Raw genomic sequence first — 22,495 nt, 5'->3', positions numbered from 1 at the left:
TGGCAGTACACTGCAGAGCTGCCGTGTTCTGGCAGTCTCTCGTGGAGGATATCACATGCAGAGGGAATAGTGGCAGAGTCATTAGCGAACTGAGTTATGAATCAGGTGACCTGGGTTCAATCCCCTGGCCACCGCGAACATCGGCAGTGAGCGATCCATTGAAACGTTTCTAGATTCCCACCATCACCAATCCACAATGACTGGGGTGGTGGAGTATGGTCAAACAATGCCCACGACCCACATGGCATGGAGAGGCCTTCATCCAGCAGTGAAACGACAAAACCCTGTGAATCAATTACCCATTTCATAAAAAGTCAAGCAATGAATCGGCACTCTCTCTACCTTACCAATTAAATGTGCCTACATTTAGGCAAACATCTCCTCCACTATGCAACCAATGCCTCAGCTCAGTGGTTTTCATATCGAGCCCCCAAAATAAGTTAACCATGATACTAGTGAGTCGACGTGCCGATATGTGCTTGTATCTAAACCTCACAAACCCGACTGTGTCGTATGCAGCAAATGGGCTGAGCTGGGAGAGACCAAGAGAGACAGAAGAATTAGAAAGCCTGCAGCAGATAGTGACAAAAAAACACCCATCAGATTACATTTTGTTCTGCACTTAATTTGGACGAATTCCAGCTTTGAGAGTTAAAACATTCTTCTGACTGCCATGCAATGATTGTTATTATTACATGCACTGCGGGTAGGAAAGTGCTGTGCGGAACTGTGTGGGTCAGAAGTCGCTTGAAGGGATCTCAAAGGTAGCTCAAAAGTAGCTCTGAGATATCTGCTTCTGTGGACCGTTCTCTGGCTTTATGGGTTGCGCTGCTGTGTGAGAGATATCTGAATGGATACTTTGTCCTATGAAATGATGCCGAAAGGACAATCGGAATGAAATTTAGAAAAAAAAACAAATAAAATCACTGTGCCAAACAACATGGGGGAAGGCAGGGCATTAACGTCAGTGAGCTGTGCCACTCGCCAGCCGCGTTAGACCTAATCCACACGGAAAAAAAATAATGCTTTGGCCAGCATAAAACAAGTGCTGGGCAGAAGAAAGCCCACAATCGTAACATGATGGATCATCAGCTCTTCCCACAAATCCATCATCATGCAATATATATTTTTTTCTCCCTTCACTTTCCACCCCAAAAGTGGCAATGCAAAGCGGCGGCATTTTTCGTTGCAGAATTCTGCGAGAGCTCTGCGCGGCGCGACCGAGCGTACAATGAACGCTGCGAAGCCCGAGACGCGAGTGTGAAATGAGATTGGGGCCGTCCAAGCCCAGCTCGCTAGACTTCGGTGTTTTTTTTTTATCGTCTTCTCTATTATTAATCCCGGGCTGTCAGCAGCACGAGCAGCGGATGCAAATGCAGTTGTAACTTCGTTTGACATAAGATTCCAGTGGCAGCGGTAACAATATGAATCGCATTATTACAAAATATAGTTGGGGGGTGGGGGTGGAACGCTGCCGTGGTGCAAGTGGTTGGAACGTTGCGCTTGCGGTCCAGAGGTCGGCGGTTCGGTGTCGCGGCGCACGGCAGTCGAAACAACGGTGCAGGTTTTGTTCGAGTCGCGTGATTCTTTGGGCTCATTGTCAACAGTTAAGTCAAGCGTGGATATTCTAACCTCCTCCAAGATTTTGATTTAAAGCTTTCGTGACTGCAGTGATTCATATTCTAGATGGTAAACTAATTTCCCTAGAACTCCTTTTTTGTGTTGAGTTTGACTTTCCTTCTCCCCCGGCACCTCTGATGAGCACGGTTGGCTACGTACGGCGTGAAAAAAGTTCAAAATAATACAGTGTGGAAGAGTAGGCCAGATGCCCTCTAGAGGAGTACTCCTCTAGAGCTCTAGTAAAATAACGCGCGTTTTCATGACGCAAATTAGAAATAACGTGATGCATGTATTAGGGAACACGTGTGTTTTTTATTTATTATTATAACGCGGTTGTGAATTGGATATAACGCGATTGAGTGAACAGCGCTACGTCGTGCGAGCAGGAATAGGCGGTTGTACGGCTGCCTCGGCGTAGCGTCACACACGAGCTGGCGGGATGCTGCTGGATGCTTCGAGATGCTACCCACGCGCCTCAGCATTTGTTCGGCCTGCGTACGCATCTCACCGTGTTATCGCGGACTGTGCTTTTACCCCTATATTATATATATATTATTTATTATAACGCGATTTTTCGATAATGCGGTGTGCTTCATGAACACAACTACGGCGTTATAGGAGAACGGGCCATGTATAATCCACAGTCTTATATCTATCTACCGCTGGGTGAAGGCTTAGCTAGACCGTGTCAATCATCGAGATTGTCTGACCATACTTCCCTTGCCGTTTGATTAATGATTTGGGTGCGTGTGTGTCTTTGTGACTAACGTAGTGCGCTAACCACTGTGCCTCCGCTTCCCTCTCTGCCTTTCATGTCAGGGTATACGTCATGCATGCCGTTAAACCACAGGTCGTGTCCCACTGCAGAACGAGGATCCAATTTTGAAGGTAAGTTTACGTGATATTATTATCCACATGAGCACCAATCAATCACGGTCTTACTCTGAACTTCAGTTACCGCTGCTTCGACGAATAATTTGTTCTCCCCTATTACAATGTCATGACAACCTGGGGAGGTCCTCATCATCCAGCAGTGGATTGTTCATGGGTACGGTTGCTACTGGTGATGATGATAATAAATTAAATGTTAGACTTTAAGAGCAATCGTCATAACGAAAAATGGTAAGGAGCCCGAGCCTACGATTCCTTTGAGTGATGGGGCATTGATATGAGCCAAGTGTCACGACTGGAAATGAGACAGGTAGGATCATGTGCGTGTATTCTCACAAATATCACGTGACGACTAAAATAACATTGGTCTCGGGTTCTGATGCCTGCTCCCAATCCTCAAGGCTGCCCCCAATTAATTTTTCTGGGGATGCCACACTGCATTAGTTTCACAAACAGCCCTCCCCGAAGCTAGGAGATGCATACATCTGTACCGCGCAGACCATTATCAATTCACTGCTGGATGAAGGCCTTTGAGTCATGGGGGTTGTTTGACCATTCTTGGCCCGATCCTGGGTGGAAGAAGGTGCCCAGGATTGACGCCAGGTCACAGAGATCATCGCCGCAGGCTGCTCACGGCCACGCTAACGTTTCGTCCCGCACATAACATAGTTATGTATCCATGAGACATAACATTGTTATGTATCCATGAGACATGACATTGAGACATAACATTGTTATGTATCCATGATACAAGTTGTTGGGTTAGATACGCAATGTAACCCAAAAATCTGTAATATGGATGACATTTTGTCGCGAAAGCCCACGTGTTAAACGAACGTTATGCATCTCTCTTCAATGGCGGCGGTAGCTGCGGCCTGGAATCCAACTCAGGTTACTGGGTTCATTGCCCAATCACAATGCGATAATCGCCTCCGATTAGCACGGTTTGGCGTGTACACCGTACCTGCATCACCACTGCTCTCCCCGAATGTCACCACGGATCCCGCGTCATCGCATCCCACACGACTCCCCGCGAGCACATCAAACCCCGCAGCGTCCCACGCTTCCATCCGGCTCGCCCCCTCGTTCTCGGCTCACATCGCCTCATCCGTCCGGCGTCGCCACTTCACGGGAGATGGTATTTACAATCTGCGGACAGGTGCTATCCTGAGAATTAACTGCTTCTCCTGAAATGGCCTTGCCCGGGGAAGGAATGGTGGGGGTGGAATTTCCCAGCAGACCGTTTCTCCGTCCGAGCCGAGGCGAACGCGAGATTGCAAGCGCAGCCGCACAAGCCCTTCCACATTGAAATCCACTCCGGCGACTTCAGCGTGGCAGCGCGGGCAATGCTGACCCTCGATTTCCACACGAGCACAGCCCTTAAGCCACAATAAACCTGCCCTCTAAAGGTTTGAAAGGCGGGCTGAAAAAAAAACACCCCGACGGACCGTGGACGTCGACAAATGCCCCCGCGCAAGCTTTTGTAGAACCGCGGCTCACAGAGTCGTCAATATGATCGCTAAAAGTGAACTGCATTGGCGCCAGAAGACCCCAGTAAACATACAATAGAATGTTGGGCCAACGTTGGAATGTGATTTAAACCGTTGGACCAACGTTGGGCCAACGTTTTTCTCGTTAAATGTCTCATTGTCCCCCGTGTTCCACACAAACTTCGGCTTCACGTACAATAATGTTTTGCTCAAATGTACTGCAGCAACGCAGACGAGTGTGCCTCATTTGGCTACGCTGAAGATAATGGTGATATGTTTAAAACGATTAGTACATAATGATGCTCATTCCCATTGCCCATCGACGTGATTGGCAAAACCTTTTGACATTGGATGCCAGGACATTCGTTAAAAAATCCACATGCCCTGACCTAATCACAACTGATGAAATGATTCCTCACTGCTATTCATACGAATTAACTTTTTTTTTTAAACAAAGTGTGCAGCCTGTCGATTGAATGGCTCGCCAAACGCAATCATCGCTGCGGTAACATCAACTTGCAACTTGAGCGACGGTGCGAAATTTGCAGCTTGGGTTGGGCCACAATTCACTCGGTTCTGCCATTTGTTCGAATCGACCGGTAGGCGAGTCACAAAAAAGAAGGCCCCCACAACTCGGCCTTCACACTGCCAAACCACCGCTTAAAGGTAATCAGATATGCCAATTGAAACCGGTCAAGGGTGTGTGGATAGCCTCGCAAACAGCGGAGACATGGAGTGGTCCGTAAACAGCATCTGCCGCTCGTTTCTGAACAGCTCAGCAATTGTTTATCTAGGGAAAAACCCATTTGTGCAACTGTTCCGAATAGATTTGGCTTCATTCGCAACCTGTTTTGTATTGGTCGTAATGTTTTATACCAATGTGACCAAATGTGGTGCTTTGTATCTGCGTTAATCGAAATGCACGATAATGATGACAAGCGTGTTTTAGGCGGCGCTTCCGAACGTGGTGATCCTACTGCGCATCAATGGTTTGTTCTCAAAGCCTTGTCAAATTCAAGTGCAAACAAATGCACATACATCTGTTGATGCTTAAACGAATGAGACAGGAATTTTGAGTTCATAACGTGGCCTCCCTATACCAGCTGCAGGCCGGCACCAGCCTACCTCATGATAGCTCCATCAGGCACACCTGTTGCTGGAAAGGCATGCAGGGTGACAAGACAATCTCTGACCCTTTGCCTTCACCCTAACAAGGCAAAGTATGGTGCTGATTTTACACTTTATTTTTTGCATTGTAATTTGGACTTTAAATGTGTTTCCTTTGTTGCAACAAACTATAAAATCCAGTAGAATAAGTGTGCCTCCTTTCACCTTTTGAAGACACTAATTATGCTTCCATCCCCAAAGCAAATTGTGATTTTAGTATAAACACCATAAGCTTCATGTTGCAATGCAGTGTGACAGAACAGCAACTTACTCAGGGTCAAATAATTTATCTACAAATTCGTATTCCTACAATGTAGGAATTACAATTCCAAATATGAGTTAAGTCATTGGTATGTAATGGTGGCAACAAATGAGTGTATTATACAAGTGGACAGAAGTGAGAAAATATGTTGTATTTTCACAACATGAAATAAGGTCACTGACGCATTGTTGTCTCCTGAACTGGAATGTTTAGCTGTCCACGGTTTAATGATTTCAAAATGCAATAAGTGCCGTAAGTGTGTTTTCCTTCTCCTGCTGCTGACCATAGTAATCATTGTGGGATTATTACTTTGCTTGGAGGTTCCAGCCAGCGTTAGACACAGCCACTGCACCTTGCCGTGCCCTCTGCCCTTTAATCACCTTTCCCTTGCTACATACTCATTCTCCGTCATTGGCTTGAGGTTGTTCAACTCACGCATGCACACACGCAACAGAGATTCCCGTGCGTTGCCTACGCTGACTGTTGGGGCCAGTGCTGTTAGCGAGCGCTGATTAAGGCCGGCACGGCACACGTAGGAGGTGGTTGACCAACACCACGCCTGACCACTTTTGTCTCCTCAGTACTGACATTTACACAGGTACTCATTTAAGGCTGAATAGACCCAGGACTTCTTCATATCATCGTCACGGATGTTGGCCGTGAGCGTAAATCGAACTCGCCTCGCCGGATTTGCAGTGCGGTGCGCTAACCCACTGCACCACCGCTCCCCGCACACACAAAATGCGCACGCACGCTCGCTCGCTCATGTGCACGTCAATGGGAGAGAGTTGACAGAAGGGGCCAGGGGTGGGGAAAGTTCACTGGGATTGGCGAAGGTGGGAGACCGGACGATCAATCGGCTGTTTCCTGCTCACCACATTTAAAGGCCAAGAAGCCGGAGCCGGCGCTTGGCTTGCATCTGCAAACAGGGGACTTAGAGATGGCTTTCGAGAGCTGTCAAATTCTTTCCTGTGCAGGGGGTTCATCCTTTCCACCCCTATCCTCTGACCTCCTACAATTGATCCCACAAATCAAATTATAAACCTCGGCTTTGATTTCGAATTTTAAACCGAGGGCCGGAGCTTCGTACGTTTCTGCACATAATGAGATACGGAAGAATCGTGTATTCTAGCATTTTTTAAAAAATTATACTTGTCAAAGCGACGCGCATGCAATCTGAAGTGCCGGCCATCGCATTGGGAGGGCCAAGTTGTGCACAATATAGTGAGTTATTTGTTTTTTTTTGTTTTTGTGACAATATCTTAAGTTTGTGGTGAGAAGGGATATACGTAAAACATCTCTGTTGGCACAGAATATTTTTTACAAAAAAATAAAATCAACTGCGAACCTTTTGTCTCCAGCTATGGGGACGGATACATTTTTTTGTGTGCAGCAACAAAGCAAATGTGTGGATTTATGCTTTTCAATGTGCAAAGTACCAACTCGTATAAACAACTCAATGGTGTAGGCTGATGTTATTAAACCTGGTTCGTGAGATCGCTAAAAACTATTCAAAACTATTTTTTTTTATTTTTACCAGGTAAGCCCCCACTGAGCTATACAGCTCTTTTTAAGAAGCGACCGGCCACAAATTATATATCAACGAAGTGGCTTATCACGTGGACATTTGTAGCAGCTAAATACTCTAAACGCGCGTTTCTAATTGTGGAGGGAAAACGTAAGACACGGAGAAAAATCCACGCGACCACGGGGAGAACATACAAACTAACACGACAGAGGCACAAGGGTCGGGATCGAACCCACGACCTCTTTGTTTACCAGGCGCGGTAGTTAACATGTCGCAACCGTGGCGCTCTTAAAGCAGGTGTGTCCAAGCGACAGTAACAGCGACCGCGAGATTAGTATCCAGTTCACACACCACCAGCTGAAATTATTTCAACTCTGCCTCCGAGAGCGACTCAAAGACAGGTCTAGTTTTCTCAAATTCGTCTCAATACCGCAGCATTCTAATAAGGGATGGCCCTTGATGGTCCCAACAACAACAAAACAAGGCCTGGGCTTCTGGTCAAATATTTGTTTTCATTGAAACCCCGTGTGTGTGTGAGAGTTTGTAATCTGAGAGTAATACGAGGGGGGGGGGGGGGGGGAAGTCGTGCTAGCCCCGTGGAAAGCGTCCATTCACGAATCTCCCAATAATGCAATTTGGGCGGCAATTTTACTTTATTTGAAAACCAGTTTGTCCGGCAGATATTAACTTGGGTAGTCACTACAAAAAAGCTGCCAACGATTTAATAAGAATACAAGCAAAGGCATTAGTCAAGTGAAACTATGACTTAAGCGATCGAATAAAAAAAAACACGTGTTCATTCAATGCAACTCAAGTAGAATTGACATCGTTTATATTAAATAGACTCATACATATTAAAAAAAAAATCTATCACTGCGCGTGAACTAGATTTGGCTCTGTCATGACGTTAGAACAGAAACTTTGGAAAGCGGAGGGTTTTTTTTACATTCCTGCTTTCCTTACTTGAACTTTACTTTTGGAGAATGTGACTTTGTGAAATCTGACCGTGGCATATAATTATCTCAGAGAGGCGTTTGGCGAGCCCTAATGAGGATTCAGAGTCTCAAGGAAGACAGGTACTCACCACAAAACCTATAATTTGGTCTCTCCCCCCATTCTCCCTCATTCTTGTCTTTTAAAGCACAACAGTAAATCAAACTATTCTCCTTAACTGCAATTCTGGCAGTCAAAATGTTAGGGTTCTTAAGCCATGAAGAACAGCGTGGGCACTTGGCCAAATGATATAGTGCCTGCATGTCTTCTGACCTTGCAGTGACCTGTTGTATTTGCTTGCGCGAGTGGGGAGGAGCAGAGGCACAATGGGAAAGTGCGCTGCACAAGAAAACAAATTACTTGAGTTTGGATCCCACCTGTGGCGAAGATCAGTGGAATGTGCTCGCAGAGCTTGCCAGGGCCCTCCCCCGAGTAGACTCAACTCTAAATGAGCACAGTGCAATGTTGCACGTCCGACCGTCGCATATCCGGCCCGAACCAATTGACCGCCCGCACCCAGTGCAGAATTTGTCCACGTTGTTGTCGGAATGTTATAATGCGTGATTCCGGTCATCTGACCTTTTCACATATCCGCCTATACCTCATTCCACAGCAAGTTGGTAGCTGGTGAGGTGTGCACACATCAGCATTGAGGAGACAAAGGCGGCCGGGCGTGGGTCGGCCCACACCATTCCACTCGTACCTCATACCAGCCGTAACACCTGCTCACTAGTGCAGTGGGGATCAGCGGCGGCGCATCTGCCGGTCATCTCAACCTGTCCCGCGATCTCCTGCCAGCAAGCGAGCCATCGACACCTCCACGTTACCTCGAAGTGCACCACAGCCTGACACAAGCGCCGTGTTGCTGCTGTAGTTGCTGTCATGAATAGCGCAACAGCAGATGTTGTAAAAAAGTTGTAAGATTTACGACGGAGCCACGAGGTAGACAGAAGATGAGCGCGACCAGTCCCGCCCACCCACACTTAATTCGGAATCAAGTGCCACCTAGAACATGAAAGAAGTCGCCTGTGGGAAGCTGATTCATACCTGCAGGAAATCTTTGTTCCGTCTGTTTTGATTGAATCACCAGGGCCACTCTCTGCAGAACCTATCATTCGGCATTTTCTCTCTCTCCCCCACCCCCCTCTTTCTTTCACTATCAATCAAGTTAAATGCCCTCCCTAGGATTTGGGGACCACATGCGAAAATGGGGCCCTCGTGAATCACGACAAGGGCGTGTTGCACGATGCCCCCCTTCTTTGTGGGTAATAAAAAAAAGTCGGTGAAATACAGCTACCTCCAAAGTTCTGACATTGGGGCCCTTGTGCTTTATGATTATAATTATTATTATTGCAAAGGGTTGAAGATTTTTTTTTATTTTGTTGTCATTTCACATACTTGTGGTTTCTTTATATGTACAGTGGAACTCAATGTTGGTTTTCGCGACCAATATAATCCATAATAGAGTTGTTTTGGGTTAGATCGCGTAAATATATGTGTGTCGTTAAACCCGCCACCACCCGACACAGCCAATTAGTAAGGTTTGTCACGTAAACAAAACGTGCCAATTCGTCACTAGTACATCACACCGGTGTGTTGGAGTGCAAAGCCACAACATTTACAATCTGAGTACGACGTTTCGCCAGTAATTACGACTAGCTTCATCAGGCGACAGACAGATTTGTGGAGAAATCCCCCTGTTTCGTTCCTCAAATAGAGGGGTCGGTGTGATGACGTCACTTGTGTGCTCTTCTTGCACGAAGTGGTGGTGGGGATTATTGAATAAATACACATGACAATGGGTATCCATTGCCGTTTGAGTAATTTATTTGGTAATCAACGTACATTATGCATGTGCATTATGCAAGCTCATTGTTCTTGTAGCTCCTGTCGATTGTGTGCATTCAAATAGCCGTAGCAACGCTAACTCCTATTGAAGAATGGTGACTGTGTATGGGCATGAATTTAAACGACGATTCGCTTCCAAGCTTCCAAGCAGCACTAAGTCTGTAGATATCCGGACGGTTACAATTATTTTTACTTCTCTCAATTTCGATAGATTCTCTAATTGGTCTTGGCCAGTAGTAGCTAGTTTTGCACAGGACTTCAATTTTATCAAAATCAATTGAGTGTCCTTGTTGACACACGTGTTCTGCTACTGCTGACAATTGCATTTGGTGTTATTTTAGTCTCGTGCTGATCATTCGTCCTGTTTGCCCAACATAGCATTTGCCACAAGTGCAATTAATCCGGTACACACCTGCGCGATCTAACCCACAAAAAACCTGTATTATAGATGATATTGGTCGTGACAGCCTACGTGTTAAACTGGCTGTGTTTTATTTTAACATTTCGACCACGCGCGAGCAGAATATCCAGAAATGGTAGAGTTCTGTCAGTTTCCACTTCCATGGTGAACTGGATGAATGGGTTTTGCGAGTTGAGATGATTTAGAAATTCGTTAAGTGTATCTTTGCCGTGTGGAAATCATCACGAGAACCAATTTTCATAGTTTGACTCCCTCCAACTTCCAGAGCGTGGTTGCACCTCCCCTCCAAGGCCATGTGACCAACGGTGTATGGTCTTCCTGCTGCACACTATTGTGCATATGCAGCTTCCAACTGTTGGAGTCCATGGGAGTCAACCATCATAATTATACCCTCATCATTTGTGGGGAGACCGTCAATTCTGACCGCCGAGTCATCTTTCGACAGTCGCATATGGCTGAGTGCCAATCTCTCAGAGCCCTAAAGCAATGTTTTGGACAATAGCTGGCTTTTTGGTAATTTGATTGTTTGTGAGTTTATCATGTGTACCAAATTAAAGGGCAATCCATGACCAAATATGTCTGTTAGTTGTCTTCCTAGTTATGCAGAGTCAGGCGTTGCTAATTCAACGTCTGGGGCTGGAGTGGTGGTGCAGTGGCTCGTGCATTGCACTTTGAACAAGTCAACTTCGGTGAGATTCCCATCCATGGCTAACGTCGATGGCGAATGAGATCTTAACTGGCCCTAGGACTAACCCTTCCCTCACCAGCACATACCGAGCAAGATCGGGAAGTTAGCTCGAATAACCCACACGATTGGCAGTGTGTGGAGGCCTCAATCTTGCAGCGAATTTACAAGGGGCTGACATTATTATTGTGAAATAAACTATGTTCGTTTATGTTATTTTTTATCGGAAACATTAATGGAACACGTTTTGTATTTGGCCAGAAAGCTCAGGGATAAGCTACCCTTTCATCTACGTTTTATCATTTAAAATGCAACTGAGACAAATTGTGTATTCCTCTTCCGTGTAAGAGAAAAGCAAACCGCCATCTGGCAACACTTGGCGTCGAAGACGGATGTTAGCGGGACAATGTAAATCATGATACACATTTCAAATACACCCAGACAGGTGATGATGAGAACCTAGAGAGGGTTCTTTGTGAGCCAAGGAATAGAACGTTGGTTTAACTCAATGTCCGTTTTTAAAGCGAATCTGAAGACACATTTGATTGTGAAGGCGCACGGCCAATCAGTTAGTCGCTTTTGTATTATCTTAAATATGATATAATTAATGTGTTCACTGGTCTTTGTTATTTTGTTGTTCTTATCGATTTTTGACGTAACCTACATTGCATACTGTTCTTTGTTACCATTGACTAATGTTAGTTATTTTAAATATATATTTCTGTCATAAAATGTGTCATTTGTTGATACCAAATACACCTACAGCCCTGCTATCAATCCACTGCTGGATTAGAGTCTCCCTACTCTGTACGGTGCACGGGGGTTATCTGACTATACCTCACCACACTGTTCAATGCATTTTGGTGCAGGTGTGGAGTATATCGTAGGGGAAATAGACGTACAGTATAACAATGCATTTCCCTGTGCTGCCAACCACATAGCCCAAAGTCTATGACAACCTGTGAGCCAGACCAGCCACTCAACCCCAGAACTCACCCGGCTTAGCCTTACTTAGCTACTGAGATCTCACGAGATCAGATGAATTCCCAGGTGATGAAATCATAGGTATTCCTAACACGTACAATATTTTGGAAGGTTGAGGTTTATGATGTGTCTTGTGAATTATGCATTATAAATTATGTGGATGCTGATGATGATGAAAGGAGGCTATAAATAAGCCTAAGAATACCAATGCTGCTTAAACGCTCCTAAATATTGCATTCATAATGGCATATTTCACATGACTTGAAACGCTAACCCAAGCCACATCCAGCAACATCATTTCCAGTTACATTTATCGTTCACGGTAGAGCTGACGTTTTTTTGTTGTTGTAGCAAGCAGTCATCGAATAAAATGTTCACATTAACAGGTTTTTAATGTCAACGCCGCACCGCGCACCGCGGAGGACGAAGCCGTCTCGTGCTCCGCATAGCGCTGGCGAAATTGGCAACGGGGGGGTGGGGGAGTGGGGGTGAGTTACGAGCCTTTTGCATTCTCTGGCCACCCTGAAACCGCAGACCCCTCCTTGTCATCTGCAGTGCAATTAGAGTTGAAATTGCGGCTCGCTACAAAAGCAGTTTCGGGGCCAAGAGAATGTCTTCTTTAATTCCTAGGCTGAGTTGCAGCACTTTTAATACATCCAAAAAGTACACGCTTGCCTTGGCAGCCAGAGAAGGCAGCGAGAGTCTCCCGCTGCTGGGTGTAGGCCAGTGGGATTTTGTTTTTTTTCCCCTCTTGCAGGAGCGGCCAAGCCTCGACGCCTCCACTCAGCCGTGCCGTGTGTGACGGCCAGATATGCAGCCTGGACAGGCCACCGAGGATGCCCCCTCGACTAGAATACAAGTCACGGAGGATCTTCTGTGCAAGTCACTGAGCTCAGTGCGGCTTACCTGGCCTGTGGTGTCGTGGGGATGCATTTGTATGTTAAGCGATGGTAAAGGTATAGGGTATTAATCGCTATTTAACTATTTTCTTTATTTTACCAGGTAAGGAACACTGAGCTATATTTTTTGTTTTGCCAGAAGCGACCTGGCAACGTGGAAGTTTATAGCAGCCAAGTACTCTAGACGCATGCTTGCGAATGTGGATAGAAAAACCAGAGGACCCGGACAAAACTCCACGCGACTAGGGGAAGAACATGGAAGCTCCAAATATAGAGGGATCAGGGTCGGGATTGAACCCACGACCTCCTGCATACCAGGCGAGGTAGTTAACATCTCCTAGCCACCGTGGCACCAGTTATTGTACGACCGAGATCACCAACAATGGCTGACATGGGGTGTCAAGTGATGTTTGAGCTCGTGCTTGGCCCTCCCCGTCTCTCTGATGCTCACTAATCTCCACGGACCAGAGTGGTGAAGTATGGTCAAACATACCCCATGACCGACATGGCATGGGGAGGCCTTCATCCAGCAGTGAATTGATGAAATGCTCTAAATGTTTTGGATGAGTAACTTGCCATCTTTCAAAATGAAAGTAAAATTTTTAATGAGCACTAAAACTGATGGCATGTGCTGTGAGTAATGCATTGTTTTTACGACAGTGTCCAGATTAAAACTGTGATTGAATGAAGCTTGTGATGTGTAGCTTATTTTTACTTAGAATTATTCCATGAATCCTAAATTTAATCTTTTTTTTTACAAATTGTAGAGAATGAATGCATTTGCATTCTGTCCGAGGGTATGATAGTTTTTTTCTTTGGAAGAGCTTATAGAGTGTGATTATATCCCTCCTATCAATTTTCCAATCATCTTTCAATTCAATGTTGAGCGCTTAATTCATAAGAAGTATGAATTTGGAAACTCGGCAACACGTGTAGTGAACATTAGAGCACAGCTTCCTACAGGGCTAATTGAGGGGGCCTTGTGAGTATTTTGACATTCATGGCTGTGCGTGCGTAAATGTTTCGATGTCGTGTGCAGTGCCAACCATAATAGGTGCTTGATAGCAGTACCTGCACTGCTCCCCCAAACATCCAACCAGTCACACAGGAAAATCATAGTGAACTTGTGTCTCACTTTCTATAAACAATGTACAACAAGGACACAAGCCTCCCTTGTAACTGCACCGACGTGTGTGATCCTCTTGGGTGGCCTGCCGAGGCTGGAATGGTTTAAACCAATTTACAATTCAAAGAGCCACTGATCTGTCTTCAATGTTGTAATAATGTGAAAATTGGCAATGCTTGATGGAAAAAAAAGACTAGCATTTACCTTGCCAATGAGGGTCCTACAGTGGGGTAATTGTAATACTAATTTACAGCCCTGAGTCGATCCACTACTGGATGAAGGCCTCGCCATTCCGTGTCAGTCATGGAGATTGTTTGACCATACTTCACCACCTGGGTGAGTGCGTCTTGGTGAAGGTGATGGCCATGCAATGTGCAGCATGAATGTGGGAGTGGTGTAGTACGGCCGCACAATTCATATTGCTGTATTGCCTTCTTGCAAAGACCCACTGACTTATAATGATACAAATCATACTATATTAAAAAAAAAACATTTTTGCTGGCTGGCTGGCAGGCATTCAGGACGTCACGTCCGGCTGGAGGGACGGACGGACTGTCAGGTCCAAAGGATGTTTGGGCTGATAATATATCAACATAATACTCTTAAAAATACGTAATAATAACAACAAACCAGTTACATTTGTCAATCCACGACAGTATGAAGGACTCCCCATGGCGTGTCAATCAAAGGGGTTGTTTGACCATACTTCACCAAGCTGGGCAGTGCGGATTGCTGAAGTGGAATCAAGGGAGGGATGCAGAGGACCAATTCGCGTATCATTTGACACTGACGTCAACCGTGTCCGGGAATCGAAAGCAAGTCGCTGGCGAGTTCACAGCACGGAACGATGACGATGGTGCCACCACTCCACAGCCTGGAGGACTCTTGCCTGGTTCTAACGAGCATTGAATCAGAGTCCCGTGCATCATTGCCATGAGAAAGTAGCGAACAGTAAAGCATGACATTCAAATACCTTCAATGATGAGACAGGGCCTTCGCGAATGATCCAAGAGTTGGTGGACGTATGCGCGTGCACGTACTCTGCTACTCACGCAAGGAGAGTCTGCTCCAGTGCATGCACGGCTTGTGGTGGAAAGCAGTTTACTCGAGAAGGAATGCCAAACGCCACGCATGATATTTAGTTCATGCTTACTATTTCTCCACTCCTATTCGCCCACTTTATATAAACACTTTTAACAACCTGCTGTGATAATTGAAGTGGTGCTCATCTCCCGTTTACAGACATCCAGCAGTGGATAAACCATGGCTAATGATGATTCGACTGGACATCTGTGCAAAAGAGCTGTACAGCTCGTCCGATTCCTCCTGTACAAATAGAGATTCCATTGCAAAAGCAATGAATCGTTTTTTTCGCTCAAGTGGGGTGATGTGATTTGACAGCGAGGCACAAATTCAACCGACGTCACAATCCCTACCTGACTTTTGAGAACTCTGTGGAGCATGAACCATAATGGGGGGGTTAGGTTTTGGGATAAATTGTCGGCGCTTTTGAAGCCGCAATGCAATAGAGTGGAAAAGCGAGCAAAACACTGGGCGTGTGCCCCTGGGCGTGCCACCGTTGGGCCAGAACATTCGCCACAAAGCCTCCGGTTTGTGCTCTCGCTCGCGCACAGTTCACCCCGTGCATTTTAGGTGTAATGGACCTCTCAAAACTAATGGGCAGGAGATGATTGATTGTGACAACGGGGCGCGGATTGTTTATTTATTTATATTCTCCTCCTACTGCTGCTCTTGTCAAGATCCCCTTGTCGGCCGGTGTACCGCGCGTGTTCCGTGTCCTGGGAAATGTTCGCCGTGCTATCGGAGGTGGGCCGTGGGGGGGGGGGGGTCAGGTGAGGAGGGGGGGGGGTCTCTCACGGTGGAGAACCCACGGATAATCCCACGGATAAACCCACGGATTCGGCCATCGACGTCCCCACGACCCCCCGGCCCGCCTCGTCAGCGGATGCGACCGCTTGCGAGCGGCGCTGGGCCCAAGGTTTCGCGCCCCGCGGTGTCTTTGCTGAATTGCTCACAGATGGTCCGGCGGCTTTTGCGAGGTACAGCGCGAGCATTTAAAAAAACACAGCATGCAGTCAGGGAGTTATTTATATATATATATTTAATATTATTATTAGTACGATTAAATGTGCTGTGTTTTTTGACTAGCGTACAAAGAATGTGCATTGAATTGCCACTCTAGTGTCCCCTCTCCCTTTTTCTTTGTCTCAGACAAAAACATCTTTAGTTTCCATTCTGAGAACAGCATTGTTCAGTTGTTCACCGTTAGTGTTACCCACCACGAAAATTAAACGTGTTTACATATAAAAAGATGAATACCAAATACGTTACGTCTTTGCCGCTCACTAACAGCATTCATCGTGCTGAGACAGCATACATGTACGCTGTTGCAGCATGAGTGGCAAAGTAAAAAAAAATACAGAAATATAAGGTCTCTAAATGTAAGCAAACATGCATTATTTTACTTAACCTATTGTTCAGGAATAACATAGACCACAAAGACAATAACCCACCACATAGGCTTTACAGGCTATTAACGAGCACCTCTGAAGGCTGGAATAGCCAACGAATAGGTGGTGTGGTGAGAACCAGACTCAACCGCCTTTGTCTCCCCAGGGCCAATGTTACAAACCACGCCAGGTACTGATTTAAGGCTGAGGAAACGGAGGGAGAGCCCAGGACCCATTGAGAAATTCGTCACGGATACTTCGTATAGCCTTTACAGATTGTTGTGGCAAGTGCTGTTAGCGAGCAGCATCCGTGAAGGCCGGCACGATGCACTGGGAGGTGTGGGTTGCCAGCACCACGCTCGGCCGCCTTTGTCTTCCAAGTGGCAATGTTTACACACCGCACCAGGTACTCATTTGAGGCTGAGTCGACCTACACAACGCACACACATGCCCGCACGCACGCGCACAACACACGCACGAGCACCCTGCGCAATGCATTAATGCACGCACAACTCAGAGTGTAGAACACAACATTTATTTTTCATTGCTCTCGTTGGCCTCTTCCGCGAGGTCAAGCACCAATGTTGGGAGATATTTTAAAGCAAAGGACGTTAGCGCTGTAGTGCTATCCCACGCTAACAGCAGCCGGGGGAGAGGAACGTCTATTGAGCAGAAGGAATCACTTCACACTGCGATAATGCCCCTGGTGCTGCCCCCCACCTCAGCTCCCCCACATTTTGTACTCCGCCTCTCGAATTTGTGACCCGAAAAATTAGCAATCTGTGCAAAAGAGGCACCGATGGCATCTGCCAGGGAAGACTTGGTGCGTCTGGCAGTAATTGTACGGTGAACGTTTCTTTTTGTTCTCTTGAACAATAAACTTTGCAAGATATTCAGACAAAACGTCTGACCTGTGCTAAAGGGGAAAGCGTGTGCATGCACACAGTGAGGGAAACAAGTATTTTATCCCCTGCTGATGTCGTACGTTTGCCCACTGACAAAGAAATGATCAGTCTATAATTTTAATGGTAGGTTTATTTGAACGGTGAGAGACAGAATTACAACAACAAAATCCAGGAAAACGCATCTCAAAAATGTTATAAATTGATTTGCATTTTAATGAGGGAAATAAGTATTGACCCCTCTGCAAAACATGACTTAGTACTTGGTGGCAAAACCCTTGTTGGCAATCACAGAGGTCAGACGTTTCTTGTAGTTGGCCACCAGGTTTGCACACATCTCAGGAGGGATTTTGTCCCACTCCTCTTTGCAGATCTTCTCCAAGTCATTAAGGTTTCGAGGCTGACGTTTGGCAACTCGAACCTTCAGCTCCCTCCACAGATTGTCTATGGGATTAAGGTCTGGAGACTGGCTAGGCCACTCCAGGACCTTAACGTGCTTCTTCTTGAGCCACTCCTTTGTTGCCTTGGCCGTGTGTTTTTGGTCGTTGTCATGCTGGAATACCCATCCACGACCCATTTTCAATGCCCTGGCTGAGGGAAGGAGGTTCTCACCCAAGATTTGACGGTACATGGCCCCGTCCATCGTCCCTTTGATGCGGTGAAGTTGTCCTGTCCCCTTAGCAGAAAAACACCCCCAAAGCATAATGTTTCCACCTCCATGTTTGACGGTGGGGATGGTGTTCTTGGGGTCATAGGCAGCATTCCTCCTCCTCCAAACACGGCGAGTTGAGATGATGCCAAAGAGCTTCATTTTGGTCTCATCTGACCACAACACTTTCACCCAGTTGTCCTCTGAATCATTCAGATGTTCATTGGCAAACTTCAGACGGGCATGTATATGTGCTTTCTTGAGCAGGGGGACCTTGCGGGCGCTGCAGGATTTCAGTCCTTCACGGCGTAGTGTGTTACCAATTGTTTTCTTGGTGACTATGGTCCCAGCTGCCTTGAGATCATTGACAAGATCCTCCCGTGTAGTTCTGGCCTGATTCCTCACCGTTCTCATGATCATTACAACTCCACGAGGTGAGATCTTGCATGGAGCCCCAGGCCGAGAGAGATTGACAGTTCTTTTGTGTTTCTTCCATTTGCGAATAATCGCACCAACCGTTGTCACCTTCTCACCAAGCTGCTTGGCAATGGTCTTGTAGCCCATTCCAGCCTTGTGTAGGTCTACAATCTTGTCCCTAACATCCTTGGAGAGCTCTTTGGTCTTGGCCATGGTGGAGAGTTTGGAATCTGATTGATTGATTGCTTCTTTGGACAGGTGTCCTTTATACAGGTAACAAGCTGAGATTAGGAGCACTCCCTTTAAGAGTGTGCTCCTAATCTCAGCTCGTTACCTGTATAAAAGACACCTGGGAGCCAGAAATCTTTCTGATTGAGAGGGGGTCAAATACTTATTTCCCTCATTAAAATGCAAATCAATTTATAACATTTTTGACATGCGTTTTTCCGGATTTTGTTGTTGTTATTCTGTCTCTCACTGTTCAAATAAACCTACCATTAAAATTATAGACTGATCATTTCTTTGTCAGTGGGTAAACATACAAAATCAGCAGGGGATCAAATACTTTTTTCCCTCACTGTATCTGTGTGTGTTGCTGGGGTGGTAGTGAAATGTAGGGTTTAACACGTAGACTTTCGCAACCAATATTATCCATTGTAGAGGTTTTTGTGTTAGATCGCCTAAATATGAATGTGTCGTTAAACCCGCCACCACCCGACAACCAATTAGTAAAGTTAGTCACGTGAACAAAACATCCCAATTCTTTACTGGTACAGCACACTGGTGTGGTGGAGAGTTCATTTGTCTCTGCTAACATCAGCTCACCTACCCACACGCTGCAGGGAGTTTGCATAACGTTCGCCGCTACCCATGCCTCGCCTTGCGTGCGTTCGATGGAGTAAAAGCCTAAACTGTACCTGCATTTTCCAGTTTACAAGGACAGTTGCTCGGCCCGCTTGGAGTCGGGATTCTCGGCATAAAGCACTACCTATAGATTACAAGGTATGCTAAACCATAATAATGCAATATTATTGTACCGACAATATTGTACCCTAAATTGCTACGATCCGATGATATCACAGTATCATGAGGACCAAATAAGGAGATTGTGGCATGTCAACATTATTTCGGGAACCGTGTCACGGACTGTCTCAGCTGAAATGAAGTGCTCAACAGTCGCATTAAACTTCCCTTGTTCAACCTGTGATTGTTCCTGAGTCAAAGTCTGTGCCACACCACAAACTGTCCGGTCTGAGCCCCTGTCCGCAGAGTCTGCAGAATAAGTGGTCTGGAATGTGCATAGCTGCACACTTGACTTCATGCACAGTGTCTGGAATAATGAGTACTGATTATAACATTTCAAGGGCACTTTGACCTATAATATATAATTATATGCATATGTTACTATGCAGGATATATATAAGTCACCAAATACCAGCGGTGTATTATGTTGAAATATACTCTTTGGTTCTATTCGGTAAAGTCACGTAGGCAAAAAAATAAAACAAAGAGTATGGATCCTTGCAGTCACGAAAGCTTCAAATCTAGATATGTTGAAATATATCAATATAATTTGGTGGGGTGTGTGGTGGCAGAGCGATGAGCTCACTGCACTGTGATTCATGGCCGTGGCTAACACGTGCGAGGTCGGGCTTCACCCAGCAGTGGATTGACAAAGGAGCGCAAATCATCATCACTGCCAATATGATGGAGACCACGGGGTGCAAGGGTGAGCCCTATTCTTGCCGAGCACGCTTCCCACGACACGAAGTCATGCTGGGATTGGTCCAGTCGCTTGCTGCTCACGTTCGCAGGGGAGAATTAAAACTCCAACGCTCCCTGCCTGGCCCCAGGCTTTCCCAGCCAGTGGCTGAGCAACGCGCTCGCGATCGTAAAGGTCAGCAGCCAGCAAATTAGCGTGGCCGTTACCATTCCCCCGGCCTCAACACGTGCACCCTGACTGTATTTTGAAAGTGGGTTTTATTTAGTTGAATTTTTAAAGGCAGAAAGCATCCTCGGCGCCACAATGTATTAAAACGATTTGAAGGTTCCCCATACACCCGTTGCGATGGTGCGATGGGGCCTCTCTCTATTCCACATGTGTCTGTTTGTAGCCTAGGCACGAGCGATAACAGACCCAAGATGCACGGCGTAGTATGTGAACATCTGTGATACGTTTTCGCAAATATTCTCTTTGTGCCTTTTTTCATTCACAGACTGACCGTCGATACACTTTTAGCACTCAGAAAAAAAGATGCGTTTGATTTTGTTTCCTAACGTCAGGAGCGTTTGGCAAAATAATCCGGATATAGCGGGGCTATTTTTGTTTCGGACAAGCGACTTTTAAAATGAATTAATTTTCGTGAAGAAAATTGGTCGCGTAGTTTGGTGGGAGGATTGCAGAAGATTACAGTCGCAGCTATAGTCGTCGTGGCGATGCATTTTTATTGCACTCCAGATGAGAGCATATCTCGTCTTAACGTCTCCTTGTTAAGCGAGACATGGGTGAGCAAAGCAATTCAGTTCACTGGAGATGCAAGGGCAGAACGTCATCATACATTGTCAAAATATGAACAAAGGCCAGAACAATGTATTAATACAAAACACTAATAAGTAGTGACAGAACAATAAATTAAAGGTTAAACCAATGAAGCTGTGCGTGGAGAGGCCTTCATCCAGCAGTGTATTGACTATGGCCAATGATAATAATTTAATTTATAGAGCGTCATTCATGCAATTGCATCCCACAAACGCTGCAAATTAATTAGCCAGTCCCTTACACAGATGATACAAAACAAAACCTCAATAGTTAGCAAATCAAAAACAAAAAAGAATACATATTTAACGAGAAAAAAATACACATAACAAGAAAATGACCATCACAGAAAAGTGATTACATTAAAATAAATCCGTTCAGTCTCCATATTCCAGACCACAATCCCAAAATTTCGCTGGATTTAGGAGAACCTTCATAGGAGGGATGGTGGAGTGGCCAAAAAGTTACGAACCAGTTGGACCATAATATAAATGCCTATTTTCCAGCGTATACCTGCACAAATAAATAGGCCTTTAGTTCAGGTTTGAATAAGTTAATTTATTTATTTGTCGGATGTGTAGCAGGAGAGTGCTCTAGACTGACGAAGAAATAAAATCCAGTCCAATTTTTACAAACTGGGAACACACACAGACAGAAGAGCTGTGCAACACAATCGCAAAAACGTACGCAGAAGCTCATTAAATACCGTGCAATAGCCCTGCTGCAGGGTTTGGAGAGTCTTCACATGGTGTTTATCTTATTGCACTATGAACCCCACAACCAGAATTCGATTCCCAGTCACGGCATACATCAGTGGTGAGTAATACCTGATCCGGTTCTAAGCCCTTTTCTTTACCAACCCACACTGACCAGCGTGGCGAAATATGGTTGTTATAACCCCATATATTTATAACCGAGACAGTCTGTGGAAGGCGTTAAAATCGGCAGTGGATTACTCCCTTCATTGTTGTATTAATATTTCGGCAAACACACTCTTCAGCGCGAATTGAAATCATGTGCGCCACTGGTGGTCAATGCCATGCGGGTCACCGCTCTCGCACGGCGCGCGCTCCGTGGACGCGACGCGTGGCGTAGCGGCAGGATGACGATAGAAGCCCTCTGCTGCAGCGTGCAATGCCGCGCTATGTGACCCGCGATGAGGATTGGTCTGCAGCCATTCCCTCGTCATAACACGAGCGCCTTCTTTTTTTATGGCGGAATCTGAAATCCCTTTGAGGCATCCGTGGATTCATTATTAAAATAAACCAGGGGCCTGTTTGACATAACAAAAAAAAACCCAGCGGCCTTCATTTCGCTACATTTATTTAGTATTAATATATATAAATATTTTTGCAAGCTGCATGATTGGCACTGGGCCAGAGCTGTATAATAACAGTTTACCTTCGCCAAATGTTCCAGGTTATAGGTCTTGGGAAGCATATATTTATGGAAGGGAAACACTGAATGTCTGCTAAAGAATTGAAATAGGTGATGGAGATGGGATTTTTTTCCCCATTAAAAAATAATTGAGGCGAGGCCTCAACGATTTTCCATGGGCTGAATGTCTGCACTGTAGCACTCTGTCTACAGACTCTGAGGTCATGAG

The 22,495-nt window shown here is 45.7% G+C and overlaps 1 long non-coding RNA gene across 1 annotated transcript; it reads left to right on the top strand.

The window, feature by feature from the left end:
• Positions 1–957: 957 nt before the first annotated feature.
• On the top strand, positions 958–13,477 carry LOC116948293 (uncharacterized). Its single transcript, XR_004403783.2, has 2 exons — positions 958–2,508; positions 12,647–13,477. It is a non-coding gene; the product is annotated as an uncharacterized LOC116948293 (long non-coding RNA).
• Positions 13,478–22,495: the final 9,018 nt, after the last annotated feature.

The sequence above is a fragment of the Petromyzon marinus genome, chromosome 33 (genome assembly GCF_048934315.1).
Source record: "Petromyzon marinus isolate PM22_M1 ecotype Great Lakes invasive population chromosome 33, UKy_Petmar_22M1.pri1.0, whole genome shotgun sequence".
Classification (NCBI taxonomy): Eukaryota; Metazoa; Chordata; class Hyperoartia; order Petromyzontiformes; family Petromyzontidae; genus Petromyzon; species Petromyzon marinus.
This window is presented reverse-complemented; position numbering and strand designations above follow the sequence as displayed.